Source organism: Lepisosteus oculatus, chromosome 14 (genome assembly GCF_040954835.1).
Source record: "Lepisosteus oculatus isolate fLepOcu1 chromosome 14, fLepOcu1.hap2, whole genome shotgun sequence".
NCBI lineage: Eukaryota > Metazoa > Chordata > Actinopteri > Semionotiformes > Lepisosteidae > Lepisosteus > Lepisosteus oculatus.
Window position 1 is genome coordinate 53740899 of NC_090709.1, and position 15847 is coordinate 53756745.

The window sequence follows — 15847 nt, forward strand, 5'->3', positions numbered from 1 at the left end:
AGGCTTCAACCACAGGGCTGGGCAGCTTGTTCCACACCCCCACCACCCTCTGTGTAAAGAAGCTCCTCCTGTTCTGACTGGAGGAGCTCATCTTAAGCCAGGGTATGGGCTTCAGCCACAGGGCTGGGCAGCTTGTTCCACACCCCCACCACCCTCTGTGTAAAGATGTGCCCCCTGTCCTGACTGGAGGGTCTCATCCAACTGTGTCTGAAGAGAAGCCAGGGTATCGGCTTCAACCACAGGGCTGGGCAGCTTGTTCCACACCCCCACCACCCTCTGTGTAAAGATGTGCCTCCTGTCCTGACTGGAGGGTCTCATCCATCTGTGTCTGGAGTGAAGCCAGGGTATCGGCTTCAACCACAGGGCTGGGCAGCTTGTTCCCCACCTCCACCTCCCTTTGTGCAAAGTAGCACCACCTGCTCTCTGTCTGAAATGCACTTCCTTTGTGCCCTCTTGTCCATGATTCAGTATTCAATCTGAAGAATACAGCTGGACTGACGTGGCCAGTGACCTTTAAGGATTTAGAAAATTGTATCACATTCCCCCCATTCTCCTCTGTTTGAGAATAAAGAGATCCAGTAACTTATCCCTTCTTATCAGCACAGAAATGTATCCTATGTGGTCCCAGAGCAGCTATGTCTTTTGGAGTAAAATCGTATGTGGCATTCTCACCAAGGTGTGGACTATGGCGGCGTGCAAGTGGAACATTGCGTGGTTTTGTTTTTTGCAGCAGGTACCCTTGTGTATAAACGCACATTTCTGCACTGTACCGGGGCATCTCTGAACAGGATGTTGCCGTCATAGAAAGACCGAGGTTGTTGCAGTCCTCGCCGCCTGACGCAGAGGAATACGTGGGGGGGAAATTAGACGAATATTAAGATCTGGTCATGTACATGAAACGGGTTTGTGTGTGTTCACTGCCCCATGATGGAGATTCGCTAGTTGTTCTCCAGAAACAGCAGTGAAACGGGGATCAGGGGGCAGGAGTGGACACTCAGAGGGTGTGCGTTTTGGAAAGGAGAACGAGTGGCGCTACTTTACACAAAGGGTGGTGGGGGTGGGGAACAAGCTGCCAGCCGGGGTGTTAAAGAGGATCGCCTGGTGCCCGTCAAGACACAGCTGGATAAGATCCTCCAGTCAGGACAGGACAGGGAAGGCACTTCTTTACACAAAGTGTGGCGGGGATGGGGAACGGGCAGCTTTAACATCCTGTGTTGTCCAGCCCCACCTGTGTGTGTGTCTGTCTCCCTGACTCTGACAGAAGCTTCGCAGGGCACCAATGTCCTCTGCTGTCCCATCCTCTGCTTTTTGCTTCGCTGGACTACTGAGGGGCTGAGTTAGTGTGCAGCCACATGAGTGGTTTAATCACCTCTCTCCTCCATATCTCTAAATACTGAGCTGCTCCTGCCTGATCTCTCTCTCTCTCTTTCTCTCTCTCTCTCCTCTCTCATTTTCATCAGCCGGAGGTGTGCTCACTCTGTGAACTCCAATTCTGAGTGATAGCAGTATCTATTTTTTTCCTCAATTGAATGCTGACTGAAATCTCCACGTCGATAGATAGATGGGGATGGTAGGTGTGTGTGTGCATGTGTGATCCTGTGGAGTAGGAGTTAAGCCGATAGACACATCATCAGAAGATTCTGGTTTATTCTTACTGACAGAAACGGATTGGCAAGTGAAGAGATGGGGTTTGTGGCATGGGTGGTGTAGGTTTGAGCCTTGCACCCAGCTGGTGGGGGGTTCAAGTCCTGCCTGTGTCTGAAGGTTTGTTGTCAAGTCCTGCTGATATTAAAAGGTTGATAAATAAAGAGATTAGTCTTTCTGTGTGTGTGCCTTTATAGAGTATAGGTTTAGACTGTGCATCTCCTAGATGTGTGGTTGCAGCCTCGAATCCTACCTGAGACCTGTGATTTCATTTCAAGCAAATTCTTACTAATAGTAACACATTGATAAGTAAAGAGTTTAGTGCTGTGGTGATATGGGCCTATAGGGTTGGGGGTTAAGACATGTTCATACATAAACAAAAGGGGGGTCTGTGTCAAGGTGGGTCTGTAGAGGAGAGATTAAGATATGGGGTTCTGGTCTTGCATGCTGCAGCATTACTCTATAGGGCCATGCACCCTGATCACCTATCGCTTTATTGATCAACGTGGTAGTACACCTGAGCTTGAAAGCAAAGCTCACATAACTCCCAGCCTTTGAACCCCTGATGCATCAGCTAAGAGTGTAGATCCCTCCCTACACACTACTCTATAGGATAGCAAACAAAGCACCCGACCTTTATTGACTCATGTGTGAATGTCAAGTAAGAATGGAAAATAAACCTCCTCTATTACCAAGGACTGGAACCCACAGCTCCCGGGCTACAAGTCAAGAGCTCTTCCCAATGAGCCCCAGTGTCTTCTTGGTCTCCTATCCAGCTGTCAGCGGTCACTTGTATTAAATATCTCTCTTATATCTCTTCTTTTATTCTGCGGCGGTTATGTGGCTGAATATCGGGGGTATAATTCTAACATTAATAAAGGAATCCTTGATGGATCTGTAAGCCATCGACGACAGACTAACTCAAATCGACGTGTGTGTTCGCCTTGAGCAACGACAGACCATCTCCAGCGCCGTCTTGCTTGAGCTCGGTGCGACTCACACCGCCCCGCTCCTCTTTATCGTTTTCATCCTAAATCTCTCCTGCGGTCACAACCCTCGTGTCTTCTGTTGTCGGAAGTTTTCTCCGTGCTGCCCGGCGCCGCTTGCTACCGGCGACTGGCGCCCTGCGACACCTGACAGGAGAGAGGCCACTGACCCGCGGCACAGGAGGAAGGACTCGGTTTCGCGAACGAGGCGTTCTGATTGGACGAACTCGCGTGGCTAATTATACCCGCTTTTCTTATTGGATGGCTCAGTCACTTCACCCACACAGGACGGGTAACCGCCCCTATTTAAATAAAAGAAATGGACCAATAGGAGAGTCGGTCAGCCCCCCGCAGCCACACCCCCCTCAGAGCGCTGCTCTTGTAACGTCAGTTCTCCAGCAGCCAGAGAGGAGTTGAGCTCTGCTCCTACAAATGTTCACATGCAGATAATTTGCTGTCCAACCTCGACGCGCCAGATTTAATTAAAAAAAATAACATTCTAGATCGAGACTTAGTGATCAGGCGTTAAAAACGCAATGAGGAGCCCAGAGAATCATGCAAAACCCATTACCAGTCCAGTGACGACTGACTGGTACCGCCGAGACCCAGACGGAACCGGTCTCTCCAGACAGCCTGTCCCGAACTGGGTCCTCTTATGGCCGTGACGGCTCAGAAAATGAGCTTCTGCGGGTTTCAGACCGGACTGACGTCACGAAGCGGCTGACTCAGGTGAACGAGCGGGTTTAGGAGAATAACTGCAATGACACTATCCCGGAATTCTGCCCTGAGTCACTGTTTACAGTGTTAATACACAGCCGCTCTTCGCGAAATAAATAAGATATAACTCAGTCTAGGAAACTTTTCGCATTAAACCACAAGAGTGCGCCAATGTGCAAAAGCAGACTAGTTTTCAAAACACAAATTAATTAAAAAATAACAGTCGGGAATGGAAAAAGTCAGGATAAAGGCATATACAGCATGAGACACTTTCAAGAGTGAAATTATTTACTCTCAAGTACAAATTGTGCACATTTGACTAATAAAGTTCCATAAAAACATCGGAGGTCCGGGTATTTTCGCGATCCTTATCGACAATTGTTCTTAGTGCTACAAGAATGGATACAAATTAGATCAGGAATATGGGCCGCTTGGCAGTTTGTAGCTACTTGATCCAAGAGTCTTATTTTTAACCCCGATTCCAGTCCAATCTTGTGTTCATTTACTCAAAGCTTCATGGTTGGTAGGCTCATGCATGCCTGGATCTCTGATGGACAAAAAAAAAAAACATCTCTAGCTGCTTATGAAGAGTCCCATTCTTCCAAAAATATAATGTAAATGATCATATTGTGTTTCGATAGAAATCTGCCCTGAGATATATTTTTTTACATTTAATAAATAAAAATTAGTTCAACTGAATGTAATTTATTGAGGTTGTGCTCTGACATAGCGCCCATCCGCTTTCCAGATGAAAAGGAGCTGCTCTGGGGGGATTCCGGATGCAGGGGTCCCATCACAGTGGAGAGTGACCTCGTCACCGACTCTCACAGACACATCCGCATCTGCAGACGATGCTGGGAGACAATGAGGACGGAGCAACATCAACGAGAGACAAAGGTCCTTCAATCCAGTTTGAAAGAGTGTGATCATAGGAAACACAGCGAGACACTCCTGTACACTATTCACAAGAAACTATGTCTTTTGACTCCAATTTAAAAGGGTGTGATCATGCTAAACACCAGAGACTCCAGGCAAAGCTTACACAGTGAGACACATGTGAGACAACACATTTTTACTCCAGTTTAAAAGAGTCTGATCAGACAGATCAGGGGAAACTGGTACACTGTTCACCTCCATTTCTAACCGACTGGAAAAATTCTTGAATGAAACTAGGATTAATTCATTCAGGGTCTTGTTTCCTATGGAAGCTTATTGGCGCCACAGAGGAAAAAAAATTAACTCATTTATACGAGAAAGTTATTAAGTTTAAACACAATAGTTAATTTGTGACCAATGTCACCTCCTATATTAATACTGTGTATTTCATTGTACTGTATGTGCAATAATATTGCCCCATGTTGGGGAACTACCATCTCTTCTAACCCTGGATATCAGAAGCGGTTGCATCTATGATAAGCTGGACTAGGCACTTGTGTCAATTTTCAGTTTTTGCTGCTCAGTCTCTTTCAGAAGATGAAACAGTGTAGATCAAGGCAAACCCAAACACACCTCCAGTGTATCTGGCAATAGTCAACAACATTATTTCATTTATTTCAACAAGAAAAAGAATACTGATAAATCTTTGTAAAAACTTATATTCACCAACCAAAAACATCATGAGAAATGAGATGTGTGATTTCATTTACTATCCTATTAACTTCTACACAACACCATTTAGGGTTTTAAAACATGCTGATATCCCCTAAACATTTTTATCTGCGGCACAAATCCAACTGGATAAATATTTTTTAGAAAAAAAAAACTTTAAAACCGATACACTGCTGAAGAATACACCTCTCGCACACAAATTTTTCTGAATTTATCCCCAAACCTTATTAAATATTAAATGTATATTTTCACAGGTTCAATTTTTATTTTGTAAGAGATTATGGAAAATAAAGAGTGCCCAGTCTGAGTGAGAGATCAGAGGTGTGTCCATCGTGCAGGGACAGTGTGAGAGGGAGAGATCAGAGGCATGTCCAGCGTGCTGGGACAGTGTGAGAGGGAGAGATCAGAGGTGTGTCCAGCATGCAGGGACAGTGTGAGAGGGAGAGATCAGAGTTGTGTCCAGCATGCAGGGACAGTGTGAGAGGGAGGAAATATAAATTTGTGAATGGAAATTGATACTCACCCTCTGTCAGTGCAAGCAAAAGAAAGAAAACCAACACAGGAAGTCGCATCGCAAGATTCACCCTGGGGAAAGAGACAAGGGACCTTAAAGAGGGAACTACCGTGTTTTTTCATATATCAGGGTTAGAAAGATACTGTTTGCTGATGTAAAACAGGAACATATAAAACCTCTAATTTCCTGACTTACACTGAATCGCCGCAGTGTTCTGTGATTCAGAATGAATCGAGGGAAACACAACTGCCAGTGAGGTGGAGCGGCCCTGTGACACTGTCCACTCAGGCTTGTGGATCTGTCTCTTTTAGTCCAGTAGAAATCCTGCTCTTGACTTCCAAATGGATTTGCCCACCAATATGTTTCATTCTTAATTCAGCCTGCAGATCATGCTGGAACAATTCTGTGTGAAACGTCTGCTGCACAACCTGGACGTATTCGCTCGTACATCCGTACATCTGTCATCACAGGGACTAGTGAGCAGGAAGGGCCGCATCACAAGTTGTTGGGATTCTCAATCGTGCCCACGGCGAGACCAGGGGTTTGCCACAACATAGCGACCTACAGTACTTTCACAAAGTTCACGATTCTGTGCCGTATTTTGAAATTTGTACAATGTTTCTATACCTACAATTAATTTATGTTGTCAGAGATTTAATAACCGGTCTGAGAACCTGGGACTGCAGTTCCTCTTTAATGTAGCCTGGTAATCTAGGTGTAACACAGGTGTCCCCCGCTACCAGACACAGTACTCAGGTCCTGTGCCATCCCAAGAAACCCCCTGGAGACCCTCCGAATGCATATTCTTGATTTCTCAGAAAATAAGAGATCCCCACTCAGAGCCTGACCACACAGCCATCCCGTCTGAATTCTCTGTAAATCTGTGCTCTGCTGCAACACACCTGGAGATTCGGTTATGAAGGAATCTATGCATTATTTCATTCTTAAAGCTTATTTTATCAAACACGTCGCGATGTAAAACCGTTCTGTGACCACCATGTTGTGAGATTTCCAGGAGCGACACCTTTAATGAATTCTCGTCTCTCCCTAAGAATGCAACGAGTTTATCGTATTTTAACAGCAGAACGTTGAATTCAGACGCAACAAACTGGAGTCTAAAACAGACACAGTCGTATTTGTCAAAGTAAGGAGACTGGTTGGTAAAATAACTACACTCTGTCATTGACAAATCTGGCAAATGACTCCACTGGTCCACTTTTCCGTGTCAGTATAAACTACAGAACGACAGGTGTCGCTTTGCCTCACCTCCCCGCCCGGCTGCAGGTCTCCAGCGCTCAACACCGGCTCTATCTTACTAATTACTTCTGCTCTGTTGCTTTAAATGTCACCGCGCTACTTTTCACCAGTTTAAACCTCCGTGCACGGGCTGTCTGAAGCCGCAAGGAGGAAAGTAACTATTCATCCTGTCTGAAGCCCACAACCCAATCTAAAGGAAGTTTTTGGTCGGACATCCGACTCCTCCAAGATGCACTCAACTTCCACGCTAGTTTCTATCATGTTGTCGAAGGAAAAAAAAATCACGAACGTAAGTACGATGTATTTAAAAATTAAACTGGTAAAAGTTCGTTTTCATTAAATTAAAAAGTAAAATATATTATTGTAATCGACACTATGTTTTATTTTTAAGTTCAATTCCATCTGATCACGTTCAGTCTCATCCCCCCCCAAACCTCCGGTGAAGACGCCGGGACGGATCAATAATACTCACCTGTGTGACGACAGAAACAGGAACTTTGCAACTGAAAGAGTGAAATAGCAACGAGTTTAGACGATAAAGACGATGTATCTCACGCCTGACAGCAGCGAGGTGCCGGTGGATCAGTCCCCGACAGAGAGAAGCAAAGCTCGCGGCAGGTTTGAAGAAGCTACAGTAACTACGCGCACTAGCTACAGTCTGTGGGCAGGACTTCGACCTCCGCCGCATTGTGATCGGATAAATACAGAGAAGCCCTACACCTCCGCCGCATTGTGATTGGATAAATCCAGACAAGCCCCAACACGAACATTTAGTAACCTTGAACTCGCTCTCTCTCTCTGCTCACGGAGATTAGAAATTGTACTAGAAAAAAATGAATATATGGAATTTCCCTCCCAAGTTGGTTTTTCCATATTAACGTGATATGGAATTTGTGTTAAAATGTCACTTTGACATTAATAGAATTCCTCTTAAATTATCGAACTTTCTTAAACAAGTTCTATTGTGTTTGGATTTAATATATAAGCATAACTTTTCACCATATACATATTGTATTTGGATATAAAGATAGATGGTATCAAAATAAAAGCATATTTTTTACAACTTGGTATGATAACAAAATCTGGCTAGTGGCCCAATTGTGTGTTATCTGTATTTTGTAATAATGAGAAGGAATCTTTGTTACCTTTCTTTCTTAACTGCAGATATACAAAACTGTTTGGGATAGATTTGCAAAATGGTATTTTCCACAGAGGTCAATGGTCTAATACTGCCCCCTCTATTCATGCTTTTAAACTTGAATTCCTTTTTTTAATTTAAATTCTATTAGAAATTTAACGAATCAAAAGGGGAGACATACGATGCAAATATGTACGTAAAAAGTATCATGTTTTAGCTTTTACAATTGGGAATTCTTCTGGCTGTCAAGTGTCTATTTCTATTTTAAAATTCTGTCTCCTTTTTTTGTCTCCAGTCACTAGAAGCGTTGGCTGCCAAAATAATGTCAGCAGATCTTAAGAGTGTTTTGGATGAGGCAGTTAAAATAGTCAACTTCATAAAGAGTAGGCCTGTACAGTCACACCTCGAGTGCTATGTGAAGAAATGGGTAGTGATCATGTTCAGCTTCTTTTGCACACCGAGGTTCGATGGCTTTCTCGGGCCAAGGTGCTTACTTGGCTTTTTGAGTTGCGTGATGAAGTAAGAATTTATTTTATCCGACTCAGAATTTGAGCTCTAAAATCGTTTCAATGATTGCGAGCGGCTCGCTAAATTGGCTTATCTTGCGGAGATTTTCAGTCACTTAAATGGACTCATCCTTGGTCTTCAAGGTAAAGCAGTGACGATTTGTCACGTCCGAAGTAAAATAGAAGCCACAATAAAGAAACTGGAAATGCGGGCCAAACGTGTCGATCGGTCAAACTACGACTCGTGTGAAAATGTGTCAGATTTTCTTACAAAAGAACAAATGCAGCTACCAGCCTCTGCCACAGAGTTAATTACAGAGCACCTGCAAAGTTTGAGGACCCAACTGCGCGACTACTTCCCGGCTCCAGATGTTCGGTTCAGCTGGATTGAAAATCCTTTTGTGAGTTTATGCGAAGTGCCCCTCGCAAGTTTGAGCACAAAGGAAGACAGTCTATCCTGTGACAGTGCGTTAAAATTGATTTTTTCAAAGAAATGCTTAACCAGGTTTTGGCTTCATGTTACTTCGGAGTATCCTGGTCTTTCAGACAAAGCAGTGACATTTTTGATGCCGTTTCCGACAACATATCTTTGTGAAACTGGAGTTTCTGCGCTGGTGGCACTAAAGACCGAATACAGTAGCTTAATGTTGAGCCAGACCTCTGCTTGCAGCTTTTCTCTCTAGGTTACTGGTGAGGTATAGAGCTAGCCCGTTTCAAAACGGTGAGGACGGGCTGGTCCTTGTGTTGGCCGCGTAAGTTTTTATGGCTGTAATAGGCTGGGAACCTCTGCTCTAGCGTATAGAAACATATTGTAAAAATAGAAGAGCGGACTCGCCCTGTTGGCATGCAGTGGGGCTGCAGCGCCTGCGCAGTGGAGACGGGGGAGGTTCCCCGACTCCTCACTGGGTTTCTAGAACACACCCAAGAAGGAACTGCTTCACAGCGGAGTGAGTGGAAAAAAAGAGAGAATATGAAGAAAGGGAAACGATCGACGGGGCTCAGGAACAGATGCCAAGCCGCAGAGATGCAAAGAGTTCGGGAGCTGCACAAATCAGCCTGCCGTGGTGTCTCTCACTCGTCTGAGTGTTTCTGGGGCCCTTCGTAACGGCCTTTACACATCTTGTGATGTTTTAACATTGGAGAAACTCCGTCCCCTCGGGGCAGGTAGGTCACCTTTCCTTTTCTTGGATTTGGTCAGGGTGCGAAGGCCCCAGGCACTTGCACTCCGAAATGTTGCAAAAAGAGGGATGAACGCTGCAGTGGCTTCCGAGATATCTCTTCCGTTGTTCTTGCGCATAACACGGGAGTCCAGGTCGACGGCATGATTTTATGACGAACAGAGCAACGTTTACTTGTAAGGTGGTGCTTGTATCCTTTATTTTTAAATATTAAACAATTAAATTATAAATAATTTACAAATACAACCAGAGGATCAGAAACAGGTACAAGAGGAAAAAAACAAACAAACATTTAACCGCCAGACGTAATGAAGAAAATTATGTGATCAAGTCACAAAATTAAAGTTAGAAAAATAAGGTTACTTAATAATAGATGTAAGAGCTCTGAGCATTATAGAGAGGGACCGATCAACGTTTTGTGAGGCCGATCGCCGATTTTATGATCCCTGGGTGTATGTGGCGTGTTACTATCCAGCCCAAGGTGCACAAGATGGCAAAATGGTTTTATTAACAAGAGGGACAACGATTGTTGCAAGCAGCTCACATGAAGTGACAAGCAGCAGGTTAACGGTCCTTTTATCTAAGGAAGATGACCATAATCCGAAGAGTATTTTTTTTATTTCTTTCGAGATGGAGGCGTGCTGGTGGCATCCTGCCTGTTGCAGCACCTCTGTGTCTTTTTTGTCGTCTTTTCTTTTCTTTCGGTTGGTGTTAGTGTTTTTCTTTTCTTTGCCGGCGGGTCGATTTGCGATCACACAACAAGATGGATACTAGGGAGTCGAGATATTACTTTTTGGCTGTTACTCGGACCACTGTTTGCTTCCGGTTGTAATGCAGATAGCTGCAGAGTAAGTGTTGACACACGTGACGCGCTGGGAGCACTGGTGAGGAGGCGGAGGGAGTGTAGAGCACGCAGTATCGTGTGTTTAACTGAGATGTGGCTGCAGGAACAGATAGATAGATAATACTTTATTAATCCCGCAGGGAAATTGATGTGTTACAGCAGTCCAGCCCAAGACAAGCAAAACAGACATCAGAATAGTTATAAAACAAAAGATAAACAAAATAATTAAAAATAAATACATAGGTGTGTGGAAAATGTGCTGATCATAGTCACTGTAAAAACAATAAAATATGTGCAAAATGTGCATAGGTTCACACAGACTGATTGTCCAAAAAGTACAATGGAGTAAACATGCTGTCCATAGAGGAGCAGATGAAGGGCTAACAGTCCTAGCCTAGGGCAGCGTTATACACCCTGACAGCCGCTGGGAGGAAAGACCTGTGGAAACGTTCCCCTTGAACACCGTTGCTGGAGCAGTCTATTGCTAAATATACTCCGCTGCCCAGTAACAGTCCCATGAAGCGGATGAGAGGTGTTGTTTATGATGGCTGTGAGCTTGGTCAGCATTCTCCTCTCAGCCACCACCTCCATGGGGTCAAGGCTCATCTCCAACACAGTCTGGCTCTACTAACCGGGGAGAAGCCATCAGTCCCGGAGGAGCTGAGAAGGAAACGCCGAGGCTGCAGGGCCCGGTGCGACGCGAAGAGAAGGAGATTTAAGTCCTGTCTTCCTTCGATCATTATGGGAAATGTGAGGTCCTTAGCGAATAATAGGGCGGTGCGGTGGGTCTGTGGCTCAGGATCTGCGGCTAGAAGGTTGCTGGTTCAAATCCCGCGGCTGGCAGAGGAATCCTACTCCTTTGGGCCCCTGAGCAAGGCCCTGAACCCCAACGGCTCCAGGGACGCTGTATAAATAGCTGACCCTGGGCTCTGACCCCCAGCTTCTCTCTCCCTGTCTGTGTGTCTCATGGAGAGGAAGCTGGGGTCTGTGAAAAGATGAATCCATAATGCAAGAACTTGTATAGGGCTAATAAAGTGATCTTATCTTATAAGATGGACGCGCTGGGAGCACTGGTGAGGAGGCGGAGGGAGTATAGGGAATGCAGTATCGTGTGTTTGACTGAGATGTGGCTGCAGGAACATACTGTATTCTGGACTCGAAGGCAGACAGAAACGCCACCGAGAGGAAAGGAGGGGGGTCTCGCGGTGCTTGTTCACAACACATGGTGTAATCCTGGACATATTCCTGTAGCCCGGACATTGAACTGATTTGCCATCGGACTGCATCCAAACTATCTTATAATAAAGAATTTTCCCTTTAAAGTGCCCCTTTAAGATGGCAACGCCGGCTGAATGATTAGTACCACTAGAGATCCAAATGTCATCCCCCCATTGATTTTTCCAAAACTGAAAATCAGGCTGATCTTTTGGTGACAAGGCGTTTCTTGTAAAAAAATAAAAATAAAAGTCTGCTCTCTTCTTTTTTCAAAATGGAAAAATCGCCTTTCTTTTAACTATATTCCTAATACCTCTGGGGTTAATAGAGAAAATAGAAAAAGACACAAACAATATAGAAAAAACTCTTTGGGGGGGGAAAAGCTACTGAACTGCGAGTTTCAAACCCTTAAAAGTGATAACAACACCACCGTGTTCAGCATTAACCGCGTTCATAACCGCTACAGGGAGATCTCTTGGGCTGGACAGTCACTGGCCACGGATCTCTTTCCCACAGCTGGTCCCTGGTGTGCCTGTCCTCGGCAGACAGATCCTCTGCAATCCTCAGGTCTTTGGCCTTCAGAGACTTGTTCTCTCTGGCCGCTCGCCACAGCATGTCCCTCGTCATCCTTCTGATGACTCCTATAATGATGGCTCTGGGCTTTGCAAGTCCACATGTTGGCTCTCCTGACACGTTGGACTCTGTCAGTAGACGAAATCCTCCTCCTGGACTGGCAGCACTTTAGCAACAATGTCTTCATTTTGTTGCTCTGCACAGCTTTCAGTTACCTCTGTGTCGATGTCTTTTGCAACCTTTGTTATCGTGCCAAGAACATTTACCTGCACGTCTTCCAGCGACAGGTCGCTTTTCCCCTCTCTTGGCTGCTAGAGTCCTTACAGGTGTGACGGGGGGAGACTCCAGTTCCAGCCCCACAATAATAGACCAGATCCCTAACAGACGCTGTTGAAGAAATGATAGTGAAAAACCTGGAAAACATTACATTTGTCATTAGCATGTCCTGTGGGAAAATTCTTCATCAGAGGAGTAGGACGCAGTCTTGTGCAGATTCAGTGTTTATTGAGATTAATAAGGAAGGCAACATGTGCTGGGTCTGTCCTGCAGAACGGACACGCTCAATGCAAGGGGTACCGAGTTCTTATATACAGCATACAGGCCCAGAAACAAAAGTCATATTTCATACTTTTAACATGTCAAATCGCATTTTGTTACATGTCCATGTAGGGGTGTAACCCTGACGTCCTGGCCAAATTTCATATTGACCCTTACCAATCATGACCTCCTAATAATCCCCATCTATGAACTGGCTTCATCACTCTGCTCTCCTCCCCACTGAGAGCTGGTGTGTGGTGAGCGGACTAGAGCATCATCCAGGTGGGGCTGCACATTGGTGGTGGAGTGGGATTCCCCATTACCTGTAAAGCGCTTTGAGTGGAGTGTCCAGAAAAGCTCTATATAAGTGTAAGCAATTATTTTTATTATTATTATTTTTATTATCATCATCATTATTATTATCCCTTTTAACACATGTAGAGGGGCATGTGTTGTTGCAGCCATTGGTACAAGTCACTTTTGTATGCTCTAACACATATGTTGAGATAGCCTTTGTTAGCAGATCTTGGGGATCTCACTCGGACTTCTGCAGTATGTTTCGGTAGTGATATTGCAGAGCTGGAAATGTGCAGTGTGAATATCGATCCTGCTTCAGCATGAATGTCAACATTTTGTTTGTAAAGGTTAACACGAAACTGTTTTATCTGTTTATAAACTGTTTTTATTTTGGGAGCTGGAGCCTGTTCTGTCAATCAGTGGGCATAAAGCAGGGTTCACCCTGGACAGAACACACACAGGACACACATACCCTGGACAGGTCCATCACACAGGACACATACAGGACACTCACACCAGGGCCAATTTTCCCAGAAGCCAGTTAACCCACCAGCATGTCTTTGGACTGTGGGAGGAAACCCACATGAACATGCAAACTCCACAGAGACAGCACCCCAGGAACTTGCCCCAGGGCCTTAGTGCTGTGAGGCAGCGATGCTAAACACTGTGCCACAGTGCCACCCAATTTTTTTTTGTCATTCTAAAGAAATCTTTCAATCTCAGCACCTGTTTCAGAAAGATTGAGTTTGATTGTTTTTTCTTCCCAGCTTACTCAGAAGTCCTCACCCTGCAGCCTGGAGCCTCTCTGTCTGTCCCTCTGTTCACTGGAGAGCCAGTGGAGGTGCTGTTTGATCCTGCAGGAGCTGGAGACTCGACCTGAGTGTGTTCTATCCAGAACAGCACAGCCAGCTGTGTCCCCCAGTAGAGAGACAGAGTGTCGGTGTGGGACGGCTCTCTGAAACTGCGCTCCCTCACTCCAGCTGATCAGGGGAGCTACACAGTGAGGGACCTTCAGGGAAACACCATCAGCACTGTGACAGTCACTGTGGGAGGTAAGAGGTTTCCTGACAATTTCAGTTCTCTGTAACATTATAAAGGTGCACTGCTCTTGTCAAAATGGTATGTGTGGTAATGGAAAAATAAACTTGTTTCTGAATATTGCGTGAGTGTGAGTGTCCAGTGTGCAGGGCAGTGTGAGAGGGAGCGATCGGAGGTGTGTCCAGCATGCAGGGACAGTGTGAGAGGGAGAGAACAGAGGTGTGTCCAACATGCGGGGACAGTGTGAGATGGAGAGATCTGGGGCTTCCCCATGACCTTTAGATGATGATTGAAAATGGATAGATTAATACAATCTCTCTATTATTGCAGATCCTGACGGTGGAGGGAATTCTCCAATTCTTTTCCTCCAGCTGATCCCTCCCTTCCTGCTGCTCTTCTTAGCTCTGATCTCTGGGCTCCTGGGCTCCAGGAATCGCTGGTGGAAAGGAAACACAACCTCTGGTGTCCAGGAACTGAGCCGTCCAGTCTGAAGGCAGTGCTGTAGATCAGTATTTTACAGAGCAGTATCAGCTTTGCTGTCTTGCAGAGCTCTCTGCGTGGCTTTGAGAGCTGCAGCTGTTTTTCAAAATGTAGACAGACTTTATAAGCTTGATTTTGTACTACAAATTGAGCTGCTTTGATCTTCTATCCACAGATTCAAAGATTTTTCAAAAACTGGACTGGAATCTGGGTTCAAAATGAGATTGTTGAGTGAATTTGGTATGAAGTGCCAAACGGCCCACATTCCTTATTTGTAAGCGTTCTTGGAGCACAAAAAATACAAATGCTGATATCATGAAAAAATGGACTTGGAATCTTTTTCTGGAAGTTTATTATTAGGTGGATGCATGCATGTATTTATTTGTGGTTTAAGTGCAGTTTGTATTCTAGAGCACAATAATTTCAAAGTACTCTTAAATTGTGTTGTAAACATGTTATATGTAGTGTTGTAAGTGCCTTTAATTGTCACTTTTCTCTGTCTATTCTATAATTTATAAATAAACACTTAATGTAAGTACGAAAATTGTCTTTCTTACTGCAAAGACGTTATTTCTCAATTCGAAGTGCTAAATGGATATCTGGCCTGATTGTGGTCTTCAAACATGTAGCTCTGGCGCCCTCTTGTGGGTAATTTGGTGAACTTACGCTTCCCACGCCAAGTTTCGGCCGCTCTTGATTTGAGATGGCGAAGCTCGGCTGTGCGGTATCAATACTGTTAATAATAATAATAATAATAATAATAATAATAATAGCTTACACTTATATAGCGCTTTTCTGGACACTCCACTCAAAGCGCTTTACAGGTCATGGGGACTCCCCTCCACCACCACCAATGTGCAGCATCCACCTGGATGATGCGACGGCAGCCATAGTGCGCCAGAACGCTCACCACACATCAGCTCTCAGTGGGGAGGAGAGCAGAGTGATGAAGCCAGTTCAGAGAGGGGGGTGATTAGGAGGCCATGATTGGTAAGGGCCAATGGGAAATTTGGCCAGGACGCCGGGGTTACACCCCTACTCTTTTTCGAGAAGCGCCCTGGGATTTTTAATGACCACAGAGAGTCAGGACCTCGGTTTTACGTCTCATCCGAAGGACGGCACCTGTTTACAGTCCAGTGTCCCCGTCACTATACTGGGGCATTAGGACCCACACGGACTGCAGGGTGAGCACCCCCTGCTGGCCTCACTAACACCTCTTCCAGCAGCAACTTTAGTTTTTCCCAGGAGGTCTCCCATCCAGGTACTGACCAGGCTCACACCCCCTTAGCTTCAGTGGGTTGCCTGTTGTGAGTTG

At 45.2% G+C, this 15847-nt stretch overlaps 2 long non-coding RNA genes across 2 annotated transcripts; one reads left to right on the forward strand and one right to left on the reverse strand.

The window, feature by feature from the left end:
* Positions 1-3617: 3617 nt before the first annotated feature.
* LOC138242742 (uncharacterized) lies at positions 3618-7287 on the reverse strand. The gene is made up of 3 exons (XR_011191695.1): positions 7199-7287; positions 5479-5540; positions 3618-4201 (listed from the first exon to the last, which is right to left on the reverse strand). It is a non-coding gene; the product is annotated as an uncharacterized lncRNA (long non-coding RNA).
* Positions 7288-9256: 1969 nt separating this feature from the next.
* Positions 9257-15077, forward strand: LOC138243118 (uncharacterized). The gene is made up of 3 exons (XR_011191980.1): positions 9257-9534; positions 13782-14066; positions 14383-15077. It is a non-coding gene; the product is annotated as an uncharacterized lncRNA (long non-coding RNA).
* Positions 15078-15847: the final 770 nt, after the last annotated feature.